This window comes from Rhea americana, unplaced genomic scaffold, assembly GCF_003343005.1.
Source record: "Rhea americana isolate MKP2758 unplaced genomic scaffold, rheAme1 scaffold_21, whole genome shotgun sequence".
Lineage (NCBI taxonomy): Eukaryota > Metazoa > Chordata > Aves > Rheiformes > Rheidae > Rhea > Rhea americana.
Genome location: NW_028186258.1, coordinates 6,861,738 through 6,875,723, shown reverse-complemented (window position 1 = coordinate 6,875,723; position 13,986 = coordinate 6,861,738). Strand labels below are relative to the sequence as shown.

At 39.9% G+C, this 13,986-nt stretch overlaps 1 protein-coding gene across 1 annotated transcript in view; it reads right to left on the bottom strand.

Moving 5' to 3' along the window:
- KCNJ16 (potassium inwardly rectifying channel subfamily J member 16) overlaps positions 1 to 12,875 on the bottom strand; it is an 18,921-nt gene extending 6,046 nt beyond the window's left edge. The window contains exon 1 of the mRNA XM_085304741.1: positions 12,773 to 12,875. The gene's annotated coding sequence lies outside the window, so the exon portion shown is untranslated. The remainder of the gene's footprint in view (positions 1 to 12,772) is intronic.
- Positions 12,876 to 13,986: the final 1,111 nt, after the last annotated feature.

The following is a 13,986-nucleotide window of genomic DNA, read 5'->3' as shown; positions in this document are numbered from 1 at the left end:
AAAAAAAAAAAAAATTCTAAATAAATCTATTACAGGATAGCATTGAAGCACTTCCTTCCTTCTTTCCTTCCTTCCTTCCTTCCTTTCACTGTTCTTTGGAAAGGGAACTAACTTCTCGTAATACTTACGGCCAGTCCTTCCTGCTTCTCTCCATACCACTCTGAAATGTGATCCCCAGAGCAGGCTTTGAACACTTCATGACTGACCATTTTTCTATCTCCTGCCCGTGTCCCTAGCACATGACTAGCCTACAGAGGTGTTGGCTAACAGTCTCCAACAGGTATGCTTTGGGACACACAAGATTGTGCTTCTAAATTTGCTGCCTGCATGGATTTCAAGTCTAATTCTTAGCCCACAAGACAGATCATTTCGGTGCTAAACCTTTCATGCATCTCCTTTGGAAGAATAAAAAAGCTCAGTGATGTTTTCAGTTTCAGAAAGTATCTGATATTCTGGTTCTCTAACAGATCAGGCTTGAAAACACCTATTATTCTCCATTAATACAACTTTATGTGACAGGTATTTCTTTTACATTTGATGTCAAGCATCCCAGTTCAGGTCTCCACAAATGACTAAGGGACATCTCTGTAAGGGGAGGGGGAATGAAAAATCTCCCAAATTGTACGAGTCATAATCCAAAAGCTAGACCTCCGGGAAGCAGAGGGCAAGAGAGGGGTTCACACAAAAACAACCTGACTGGGAACACTTTCCCATCAATATGCATTTCTGTGCTGACTTTAACAGGAGCGGAATCACACCTCAGTTGGGAGTTCTGATCACAGAACCTTCTTAGATCCATAGTAACGTCTTTGAAGCCAACTGAGTGAAGCTTTTAAATGTCTCAGTTTTCCCTTTAAAATAAATGTTTCATTGTTCTGATCACTTCAGCTTAGATGACRGAGTGCAGCGGAGGCTGGTAGGGCTGCAGTACAACAGGAGTTTTGGACTCACATTTGTAACACTTTCAGTTCTCAAGCATGATGTTACACGTAACACTTTTCCACTCCATGCATATACATGTGTGTCTCTCTATGTGTGTGTATATATATATATACACTTTCAAATAAAAGATTCCAAATAAAGAAGTAAAAACAATCTTTGAATAGGCTAGGCTCAGAGCTGGATAAAAAGGGTATTTCCTGGATTCCATATTCAAAACCTCAACACAAAGAGAAGACTTAAAGTATCAATATAAAAGTGTTTATTAAACATTTTAAAACACAGACATAAATAGCACAATAGCACAGAGCAGCAGACGTTTGCACAGATTTTAGAGTCATGCAGGAGTGCTGTAATCTACACTGGAACAACTCACAGTAACAGATATATTGACATTTAATTCATCTAAGTGAAACCAGATCGCCTTAAAAAAAAAAAAAAAAAAAAAGGAAAAAAAAAAAAAAAAAAAAAAAAAAAAAAAAAAAAAAAAAAAGGAAAGAAGAAATTTGGCCCCTGAAGTTTGAGAGAGCAGACTCTGAACCAATTGCTCCTGATGAAGGTTGGTTACCAGGTTCAGAGCTACAGGACAGATTTAAAGTGAACCAGCTCCCTGCTTACAACTCAGAGCAACTCCCTAAATCTGCAAAAACCTGAAAATGTCTACTTTAATTTATTTGCACTGTATGCACTGCTTGGTTTTAGCCAGGAACAAGCAGTGGAAACACTGAAATACCATGAGAAATGGAAAGTGCTGGCAACTTGAAACTCTTGATCTTGGGCCTCGCTGCCATTCTTTGTCTCAGACAATTTGGCAAGGGTGCAAATTCAGAACTGTTTGCTCTCAGGACTCTCTTCCTCCTCTTAACCCTTTCAGGAAGAACTGTATTAGCAGATAGAGCTCTCAGCAGCTCCTGTACAAAGGTGGCCAGGCCAACAGGTCCTTGACAGTGGTGCACCCCCACCAGTCTCTCCTAATGCAGCTGTGGGGTGGCTCTCAGGCTGCATGCAGCTTGGGAGCAGCCTCAGCACACCTGCAGCAGTGCCAGGGGCTGAGCTGTGCTAACCCACAGCTGTCTTGATAAGCCAAGTCCATGACCACAGGAGGGAAACAAAGTCAACAGGGGCTCCTGAGACTAAGCCTGCAAGGTGACCCTGCCGTGTGGCCAGTGCAGCCCTCTCCTGCAGTGGAGCATCAGCACCCACAGGAGCCATCTCCTCCTGCCTGGAAATCCCTCCTGTCAGTGCTCTTCCTATCGGATATGACATATCCGCATTTTAGTACTGAGCTGAGAGRATCAAAGAGCCTCTACCTCTGGCTGGCCCCTGGAGCCTCAATATTTAAAGAAGTGTAACTGGTACACCTTCCAGATCTGAAAATTTAGCAGGTACGCAGACATGGATCAGCTGAAAAGATGTACTTTATATCCAGTCATCTTCCTGTGGAAATYAGTAGCAAACCTCTCCCTAACCTCAGCAGGAGAAATCCCCTGGGCTTTCATGCAAGTTAGCTGTGAGGCAACTGAGTAGAAGTGTTAGTGCTAATTATGATTTCCTCCCTCCTTGTTCCCCAACACAGAGATATTTGAGCTGAGTACAGTGAAGATTAATTTCAATAATTCTGTAGATTTCTGCAGTGGGATTTCTCCACACAGTGAGCCTTATGGGTTGCAATCAGTCTACAGTGGCAAAGAAAAATTCTTCGAGGAACTTTTCCACCAGACCTTGTTGGCAGGGAACAGTAGAACAGTTTGTTGCAGCTTTGAATAGACATGACGTAATATAATAATAGGTAAATGGCAGGTCATGAACAATGATAGAATCAGATTAGATAATGCTGACCACTTTCAGTTAAAAGGGCCAACACCCTCAGCTCTGTTATTTGCAGCAATTCAGTGTTGTTATATCTTTTCTCAAAATACACCAGGTTATTGATAATGTATGTTTTGGGGGCGGCCAAGAACTGACATTGTAAAGGGCTTCTGCCAATCTCAGGGGCTCTTTGCTAACATTGCACAGCTTTGCTCCCTGAGGCAGAAAGCATACTCCTTTTTTCCTGTTTTCTGGAGTACACTGTAAACTGAATATCCAGTGAAGGGCACTGTGACATAAGAACACACAGTCTTGTCTTTCCAGTTGGGCTCTTTATTCAAACACGTCTCTAGAAAAAGAAAGGTGAGGAGATGCATGGGAGTACTTCTGCTGACACTAAAGCTAGTTCCTGCAGTTCTGTGTACTCCAGTGCTCCCCTATGTTACTACAGCTCTGTGCGTGTGTATGCCTATAAAAAACACCGGAGAAAATAAAAGGTTCTGTGTCTTTAATCACACAGTTATGTAAAGATCAGAGAACCCCTCATGTTGCCCATACGACTTTTAATCCTGCCAATTCAAAAGGCTGCAGCTTTGACAATGGAAAGACTTGTGCTGGTGTCAATGGATGGTGTTCTGGATCAGATGCCTTGCTATTGTATTTCATATAAGGAATAGAATAGAATAAAACAGAATCGTAAGTTAACAGCATACTGAGCTCTGCTCAACAGATGAGAGACATAAGATATGACTAAGAAGCATGAGGAGCTCAGGATTTTTGGTTTTGTTTTGATTTGTTTTCATCCCTAGTACAAAGTTCACTAAGATGTAGATTGACAGCAGTTATTAACTTCTAAGGGCTATCTGGTGCAGAAGGCAACACTTGCAAGTTTCTACTGATCTCAACTTTGGGCCACTCACTTGAGCCTGAATTGTATTATAATTCCCTGAAGCTGTCATATCCCACCTAATAAAATATCTCAAATGCCAACGAAATCAGTAAAGCCTTTAAATTTTCAAAACCAAAGTAGGGTAGAACAGTGAAAATATCATTTTACAGTACTTCCTTACAAATGGAAGGGAGAAGGAAAAAAATCAAAACAAAACAGGTACGTAAAATTATTCCCTATCTATCTGACCTATATTTTTTACCAAATACTACAAAAAACTCTGTTGTCTCAGGATTTCCAGACTGATTCCCAAATCAAACAGGTTGAGATAAGTATAGGCTAAAGATCAACTCAAAAAATGTATCAGTGCATTTTTTTTTTCTTCTTAGGAAAAGCATGACAAAATTCTGTGACTGACATTAACACATAYAGTCAGACAAATGTAAAACCAGCAGTCAAATACTATGTTTCAAGAAGTCAGTTTATCAGTCATGACTAGGGTCAGAAATGATTATTTGCCTTTCTGAGCAGCCTTGTATGACTCTCCTTTCATGTATGAATATGGATATGGCTGTGGTCCCCTTCGGAAATGTCTCAGCAGGATTTTCTTCTGCATCTGGTAGAGGATATCATGTAGCTTAGTTCAGGGCCTAAGATTTGAGCTGCTCAGCCAAGGCCCGCAGTCTTATGTGGCATCTGAAGATTTAGATATCTCATTCAAACTGAAATGCACTTGCACATTTTTCAGCCTGTATTTGTCACCACTTTTTAAAAGTTTGTGAAATAGTTTTAGAGAGGGGTTCTCTTTGATTTCACCTGCCTTGGGTGAGCTTTAGCTCTTGGGTTTCTTAGTATCACCACAAGCAATATGTGTCTTTGCTCTTCACAACTGGCTTGGCTTGCTGGAATTACAGCAATATGTTTTAAGGGCTCTCTTTTAATCTTCGTTTTCTTTGCTTTACTGATTTCAGCAGAGTGCTGACTTTCCATATTGGGTACTTAACCCCACCAGAATCTATATAAACTTTGGGCATGGGGTGCTTCTTTCAGATATTACTTCTGACATCTTGTAGAGCAGATGGCTGAACGTCTGTGTATACATTCTCGTGAGCCTTGGTCTCAGATTGGCTGGATGTGGTCTGGAAAGGCAGTTTACTCTGAACCTTAATAGCTGTGTTTTTTCAAATTTTACGCTGAGCATGGTGTTGGCCACCCTTGTTTTCAACTGTCATTCTCTTCCTGAGTCCAGTGGTCTAATCTACAGTATGCTGGTGTTTTGCAAGGCAGATAATTAAAATAATGTAGAAGTGGAAAATCACATGTGTCTGTATTCAGACTGTAAACTTAAGAATTTTATTTTTTCCTCAGTGTGTGGGTTGCGTGACTTCCTTTTTGGTCTCTTGAAGCAATCCCATAGCTTATTGCTGACCACCTGAATGAGGCTCTAAAGCCTCAGGGATGAACACAGGCATGACAACTGGTGTTTTAAGAAATAYGGAGAAAGGCAGAATCTCCTCTTAAATCTTGTCTTTCTCCCTCACCTTTAAAACATCATTAGGTAAGTTATTAACTCATCTAAAGATAGAAACATTCATTCTGAATCAGAGTTGTGTTTCATCCTAGGTCAGGCATGTGGCATGAGGACAATCTAAGAACTAAGGCATTGTGTTTTAGTCTATAGAAAAGCACTCACACATATGCTTAACTATAAGCACATAATAAGAGCAGACTTAAGCCTGTTTCCAAGCTTCCTGAGACCGGAGCCAGAGAGGTAAAATACTTGCTGAAAGTTTTACAATGAACCACCAGAGGAATGCAACAAACTGGTTTCTCAGTTCCATCATAATGAATCTATTCAACCAGCAAATCCCTCAGGTGTCTCAGGGAAAGTTAATACACCGTTATTTATGCAAAATATCAAAGTGTTTGCAAAGGTGGCAGTGCTTATTTAAAAATAAATAAATCAAAGTTGCCTTAGAATAAAAGTGAGTTTAGTTTTATTCAGTAAGATCTTTTTTCCCAGTGATTTGCACAGAGGCTGAGTGTGCCTCCCTCAGAGCCCAAGGCCTATGCTTCCATGGTTGATCTTTGCTTGGGAAGTTTCACTCAGCAATACTGTTGACTGAATGAGATACTTATGGGAGGTTCAGCTCATTTCAAGATGTTTGCCACAAACCTGTTCAAACAGCCATGTTTTTCCTGTTTTACTTCTCAAAGACAAACACTATGAATAAGTGAACAGATCTTATCAAGCAAAATATATCAAATAAAAATCTGTTACATTACAAATGTCAACACTCATGAGAAAAAAAAATCAAACTGCAGTAGAACTGATTTTACTGCCAAAGCATTTCTCAAGGATTGTTTTGGGAAACAACTTTTCTGTTTTTCCTCATAGGTGCTATGGGCCTATGAAAATAATCTCTCTCTCTAGTTTGTTACACATTAACCTTATAGGGGTACTGTCAGCAGAGACTCTAGCATGCCACTGAACTATTTGCATAACCTAAAGAGAATCTCACACTCTGGTTTGAAATTTACTTTGAATATCCCTCTGACTCATTCCAAATTGGTTGGGAGCTAGATGAATGATTAGTCAACAAATTTAAACTCCGAAGTGATACACCCAGTGTAAATGGGAGATTTTTTTTATCCTGTATCTCCCTAGGTCTTAATTGTTTTTTCTCTTGTCTTCACAAATTAAGAGCATTACTTGCTTCTGACACTAAGCCAGAATCACTCAAAAGATCCACAAATCACTTGRTGATGAATTAAACCTCAAATGACTTTCAAGGTCTGACAAGCTCCAAATAACGTGAGCTTGGACTGGTGGCATTCTGCCTTAGGAACATTTTGCATAGCRCTATACCGCATTCTTTTCATGCTAAAAAGATCTTTGCAGAATGGAGTCTGTGAAAAACAAAGTAGTATTTCCCAAAGAAGGAACAAACCACACCACTTAGGTCTCTTAATCTGGAGGCAATTGAAATACTGACTGCACTCAGGAGAAAAAGTACAGATTAAGTAGACTAGAAAGTAATCTGGAAAGGAGCCAGAAAGACTGTAACAAGGGGAAAGCAATCTCAAAACAATAATGTCACAAAACATCCTGAGGAAAGCAGCAAGGATGAATCTTCAGTCTATATGAATGCTAGACAGATGGAGTTATCTCCAAGCTAACAGCTATCACAAACATTTAAGCAGCTTGACAGCTGCATAGCAATTAAGAGATAAACTTGTTTAAAGGCAGAAGTGACCAGTGGATTCCAACAACACTATGATGCATGTTGATAATTATGACATTATGCCATTGACTTGGCCTTCGCGTGTTTTTCAAATCAGGACTTGAGATCTCTTTGTTCTCCCGTGTAAAACTTAGCTTTGAGGTCATTCCTCTTCTTGCACACCCTTGGCTGTTTATGAACATCCTCGCAAAACTCAAAGCTCACTTCCCATCGAGGAGGACAACAAACAGTTTGTGTCATTGTCTGGCTCAATTGTTCTTCATAACCACATAATAATTTCAGAGAGGAATACTTAGTAGCTTGCRGCTTTATTGTTGTAAAAGCCTCATATCATCAATGAAAGGATATGCATGGTGCAGCTATATGATTGAGGAGGATCTGCTTTTTGCATTAAAGGAAAATGACTAAGAATGACTTCCATCTGTTTGAAAGGAAAATTGATAGAAGGTAGAATGGGGTACCTGCCTGAAATGAATGTTAAAGGCCATTTCTGCTATTTTGTCATCCAAGCAGATGGCTCTAGACCTCTGCGTGGGGCTGAAGTTCCATACTGACATCTCAAAGAAAGCCAAGTCAAGTCTTTTATGCTTCTGGATTGGGCAGAGAGAGGAAGGCTTTGGCACCCTAATCCGACATTTCCTTAAACCTGCAGGCAAAATATTCTCCTACTCTCATTTTACATAGTGGCTGCAGTAGTGGCTGCATTTTATTAGTTTAGAAGGCACTCTGGGATCTTGCAGAATAAAAGGATCGTTATTGTGGTGGAAGTTGGAAAAATGTCAGCAGAARGGATGAAAAATTGCCCCATGCTCTTGCCATGCTGAACAGGGAATCTTTTCTTCCAGTATTAGTTTAGGAGTTAATCCTGCAAGATCCTGACTGTCAGCAAACACTGTCAGGTTTAAGAACATGAATAACCAGCCTAGAAATCACTGGAAATTATTTTGTATGCTTAAAGTGAAGCAAATACTAAAGTTCTCCAACAGACTTGGACCAGAGTACTCAGCACCCTGCAGAAATGAGCCTTTGGTTCTTAAAAACCAGTTATGAGTCCAGAATAAACCCATTCATTAGAGCTTTGTGCAGAGAGGTTGAATTTCACTCACTTGGAAGGTATTGTTTCCAACCCCCTGAGACATACAAACTCTTCAGTTGATTTGGAAAACAAGATGATTAATGGTATTTTACAAGTTTTTCACTAAACAGATTTCAGTTAAAGGCTGTCACAAGCTAARGAATTCGCAGAAATAGTGTCTATCTGATGACACCATGGCAATTAATCCTATTGTACTGGATTACGTTTTTAGCCATTAAAATACTTTGACCTATTGTCATCCAAGCAGAACCACATTCCACTGGCTGTTCAAAAGGTTCCGATTTCACTCTTGATTGTTACCGAGGCAACTGCACTTCATGTCAAAACTCTATTGCCCCAATCATTGAACTTGATTTGAACAGGTTCATGTAGATAAAATGAAGCCATGCTATTTATTTCTACAGAAAAGGTCTGAATCAAATCTTTTGAGATCTGAGCAACAGAAACTCACAGAAATTGAGAGATATTTGTTTCTGTATGAAGCACCAATTTCCTCATTTCTTTTGGGAATAGTGTGGTGACAAAATGCCATGAAAAGATTAAAATTCTTAGTCTAGCCAAAACAAGAGTGCACTAAAATCTCACCACAGACCATTCCTGGAAAGAGTTCTCACTCACTTTTGGAAAACTAAAAGGATATTCATTAATAGTCAAGCAGCTGGTTAAGGCTTGTGAGTGGAAATAGAAATGTTTGAATTTTCCCACTGAGACTTCTGGTGGAAAGTAGGCTGCGTTTTATGGCATTTACTTTTATATGTATTAAGTGAATATCTCAGTTGTTCAGATTTGTCTCCATTTGAGCTATCTTTGAGTGAGAATGCCAGTTATATCATGTGCACATTCTCCCATAGCTACTAAGAATCAGCATTTCTTGGAGAGCAAAATGGGCCATCTGGCCATGTCTGAAATTTGGTCAGTAAAATAAGCTCAGGTCTGATCACTGCTGGGATGGAAGCTTGCAAAAGAGACAATGAGACGATGCTGTACTGCAATACAAAAATCAATGCTCTTATGTTGATATACACAAAATTAGCTGCCCTTCTGAAAACATCTTGAAATACAACATTTGAAAAAAACTAGGGAGCCTTTATGTTGGAGGTTGCTTCAGGAATGGAGGTGCCTTTAGCTCTTATGTATGGAAAATTTCTAGGTAGCTTTACTCTTTTATCTAGATGAGTCTTCATTTCACATTCTCTACTGAATCCCTATCTTGGTTTTAATTTGGAGTGTGAGAAAACTTGTCTGAAAATGATTGTTTTCTGAAATTGCCTCTATTCCATTTGTTTACTAGAGTGCTGATTTTTATAAAATGTCAATTCTTACATCTTCTCAGGCTAGTATTGACCTACCATTCTCTACCATGTTGACAGCAAAGAGAAATACAAAGTTCAGTGCTTCCTCAACTGAATCCTTCCACAGGAAATTAAGGGTTGAAAGGGCTGAAAGTCTCTCCACTGTTCCAATTCTCCAATCCAGTGTGTCACCACAAATAACATTTGAGTAGCTGAATCATATTCTTCCCTGTCTGCGCTCTTAAAGCAGGACTTTTAACTGGTTTAGAAAGAGGAACCAGTGTTACTATCATGACTGCAAACTAAAAAAAGAATAGTTCCTCATATAAAGCAGCACAATGGCTTTTTGGGTTACAGTATTTCTTCCTGGCAGACAGGAAGCACAACTAGTCTGATTCTACAGTGTCAGAAGAAGAGATGACAAATCAGATCAAACTGCTATCCTAATTTGAAAAGCAAACAGAAAATAAATTGGTTTTTTTTTGTTTGTTTTTCTGGATTGATTTATCATTTTTATGTATTTATCATCTCGTATTTTCATTGCACAGTTAGTTAATGTAATTGGATATTCTGGTTACTAAAAATGGTTTCAGGCTCATAGCAAGAATGGTATTGCTCATGGTAAGAAAGGTAACTAATGAAAGAAAGAACAAGGCATTGGCCATTCTAGGGAATCTTATTCATGCCAGAGCATACTGGGCTGGATGAATTAGAAGTATCTTTTTGAAGGCAGAAATTTTCTCTGAGCTGGAAGTGTTCTCTAACTGCTGCTTTCCAAGGACTACTCAGAATTTCTTATGGCAGAGGGGTTTCTCAAAGATTTCAACACTTTTGTCTGGTAACAATTACTTTGCAAAAGTTCATTTCTTTAGAAATAGGGCTTCCTGAAGAAATGACTGATGCATCTAACCCTGTTCTTTCTCCCTCCAGAAAGAAAGGCTATAGAAATCTTAGTAAGAACTTAAATTGTATTTCTGATATTTCTTCCTTCTATTGTACTGCTGAGTCATAGAATCTGTAAGGTTGGAAGGGACCTCTGGAGATCATCTAGTCCAACCTCCCTGCTCAGCAGGGTCATCTAGAGCATGTTAGACAGGGTTGCATCCAGGAGGGTCTTGAAGATCTCCAGAGAAGGAGACTCCCCAATCTCTCTGGGCTCATTACAGCTACACTAATGAAACCCATCTAAAACAGAGATTGCCTTAATATAATATAGAACTTAGTGAGTTTGCAGTTAGTTAACTCTGATTGATCAATTGCCATTTGCTAAGCAATGCTAAACTACTTATTATCATGTTACTATGATCTTCCTTGTGGCAGCACCTGGATCAATTGTCTTATCCGAAGCGAGTCTGGCTGACTTAGTGGCAGCAATCTTGGTGCACCAGTCCATTCACGTGCTTTCAAAAGTATTATTGAACAAGGGCACCAGCATGTTTGTACCTTGTTGTCTGCTCCCATTTAAAAAACGCCTGTCAATATTATAGAATGAGTCGTACATGCCCCAGGCTTTCTTTACATGGCTTTAAATCATCTAAATAAAAGAGGACCAAAGAAGAGAAGAGAAAGCAAAAGAAAGATGCAAACRAGCTCTGAGGGCAGTTAGTAAAGTCTCTGGAGATCATGAAAGCTAAAGAATTTTCCTCCTTTCCTTCTTTCATTGACTGACTTATGTTATTGTGACTAGTAGCAGGAATGTTTATCCTCACCAAAACTGAAGCATTCACTTCCTCTTTTCCGTCTCCCTCTCCTTAGGTCACTTGAGAAAGCACTTCCCTCTCCATTCTGACTTTAGCAGGAAACCATTTAATAATATTGCAGAGAGCACTATCTATAAAACAGATTCTTTTGTGCCCAATTAAGACTTACAGTCTCACTCTGTGTCACCATACCCACAGGGGAATGAGTCAGGGGTAATAAGAAATACCAGCTTAAAGTTCCCAGGAGACAAGACTACCAGAACAAAGGCATGTGATGCAATGCAAGGACATTGCAAGCTTTTTTTATAATAACGGTTATGTGTGCAGACCATCTCATAGACCACAGCTCTGTGATCTGCATCACCTGTATTTCCTCTGCAGCGCTCAGAACACTGTTGTGGCCACTGCCAYGGAGCTCTCCAGAAAAGAGCGTCCCTTGGAAACTACAGCATAGACACAGGTATTTAAAGCAGTTTAACAACAACTAGCAGAAGCTAGTATTATGTAATCAAATCCCCAGCAAGTGCATTACAAACCATGCAGTGAGCAACATGACTGTATTGTCTTTATCTGACATCTTTCAACTTTGTTCTACCTGTTCGTTTGGTTTTACTAGACAGGTTATGACCAACAGGCACACCTTGGCAGTAGCTGTGAGAACTCAAAATATATGGCAAGGAAAGGAAATCCTATCTACCAGTGTGCTTTCTATGCAACCTACCCAGACCCTCAAAAATTTAGAAAGACATCACAGAGTCTTCAGTGTAGTTTGAAATTTTGTTTGGGATTTAAAAAACAGAAGTAGGGGGTATATCTAAGGTGGATGAACATATTTATTATTTTCTTACTTTTGTTTGCGTACTTTTTGGCATACTAAGAGTCAGCATTTCTCAGTAGACTCCTTATACATAAACAGGTATGTACATGCACACAGTCATACAGCTCCTGACACTCGCAGCTAACAAAATTGTGTCTATTCCTGTATTTCAGGCCTTCACTGCCAGGCCCCTCTTTACTACAAGAGTTCMAATGAATTGGTTGCCTAGACCAGACTCATGAGGCAAACTTTGGGACAGAATGATTCTTCTGACTCACATTCATTTCAGCCAACATTTCTCACAGTCTGTAACCTTCAATTTCCTCTGGTATGAGCTGAAAGTGCCTCTGCTGCTCTGCTCTCCTAACTCAAGAATTCATGCGGTCAGTTTTGCTGCACCTTAGCTTTGTTCCTCCTCTGGTAATGACAAGTTGGATAAACCCCACCAGAAATGGACAGACAGGAATGGAGGAATGTARGAATTGCCAAACTGGATCAGACCCACAGTCTGTCTAGTCCTGTATCCTGTCTCCACTAGAGGATAATACCAAATACTCCAGAAGATGTAAGAGCCCTGCAATAGGCAGCTCTGGAACAATTTCTCTCCTCAGACATGTTCTTATCCTGATCTTCAGTAATTAGAGGATGGCTTCAACATTGAAATTACAAGGCTTAATATCCCTCCCAAGGCATGTATTCATACAGACATGATTGTTAATATTACAGCTCTGCCTATTTTTAATATTTAAGTGAACATGAACGCTCTTTTAGAATTCCAGTGTTACAGAGGACTGTGTTTTCCAAACAATAATTAACAAGCTGCCAGGTTACTACTCAAAACACACTTCCAGTTGAACAAGATAAACAATTTATCCCTGTACAGGTTGCATAGTTAGTTGAAAACTCTCTAAGGTAACAGAATTTCTGTTTAYATATACACACACAGAGAGAAATATAATTGAGGAAATGAGAAACGGCGCTTTACCTTAATGTCTGCTGAGATCTAAAAGAATCCCTGTTTCACTCCCTCTTTTCTTTTTCTCTGTCTCTCTCCCTTTCTCTTTCTCTTGCATGGCTGGACTGACAGGTTGGCAGGGCTGAGAACGACAGGTTGGGTTTGTTTTTTTAGGCACAACTCCTCCCCTCTCAAAGAGAGAAAAAAATGCAAGACTGTTTGGGAAAAGTTCACAGAAAATCCCATCCTTTCAGCACATTAGGACTGACGAGAAATATACTACATCTGGGAACCCAGCAGCTTTTAGAATTTTTGCTCAAGGTATTCTTTGCAGTAACTATAAAGCAACCAAAGGAGTTAGACCAGGAACTAATTTGACCCCAAATCTATTTTCTTTAGTTCCCCATTTCTCTGATAACTGATGCAACAGATAATTATAGCCCTCTTTCAGGCAGCCTTCACAAGGAGATTTTTGTAAAAGTGGAAAGGGCTTTTTACAAGCAGCACAAATGTATTTGGTCCTTGGAGTTTATCCTTGCATCCCACAAATATTATGTATAATAAAAGCCACCAGTGCACATCTGAAGCCCTCATTTTTGTCCCAGAATCCTCTGCTGCTGGCCTGCCATCACTTTCAATAGAAAACAGATTACTTTAAGCTCTTGTCCTATTCCATCCTCTGACTCAGTTGCATGGAAAACAGTGGCAGCTGTTTTTCTGCCACTAGCACCTGAAATGTGATAGCAGTCCCTGACAGATCTCTCAAAAAAGCCAGGAGAGATCTCCAGCAGACTACAGTGGCCATAAAAGTGAGGTCAGTGTAATATAGGCACAGTGTAATACAGACAGCAACACTGGTGCACATTCCCATAGGCCTTCACAGGTGTTCTGCCTCACCTGAACATAGTGCGTTCCTGGAAACTCCTGCCGCTATAGAATCTTTTAATACAACCCATTAGCGTTAAGTCCAAGATACAGCCCGGGCGAGTGATCTTACTCTGACCCTAACAACAGGGCTTTGAGATTAAGGCTCTGACGAATGAGCTCAGCCTGCTCCTACTTCTGTGTATTGCTGCTCCTTGTGCGTGCACTCACCTGTCCGGGGAGCTTTATTTCTGTGGACTCATGGGCAGAAATATTTGTTACTAAATGCCAAGAAAAAGGAGCCAAAAGGCTGGTGGCGGATCAAATAGCCTGATTTGTCCACACTTATTCCTACCTGTGATCCATTGAAAGAACTGAGA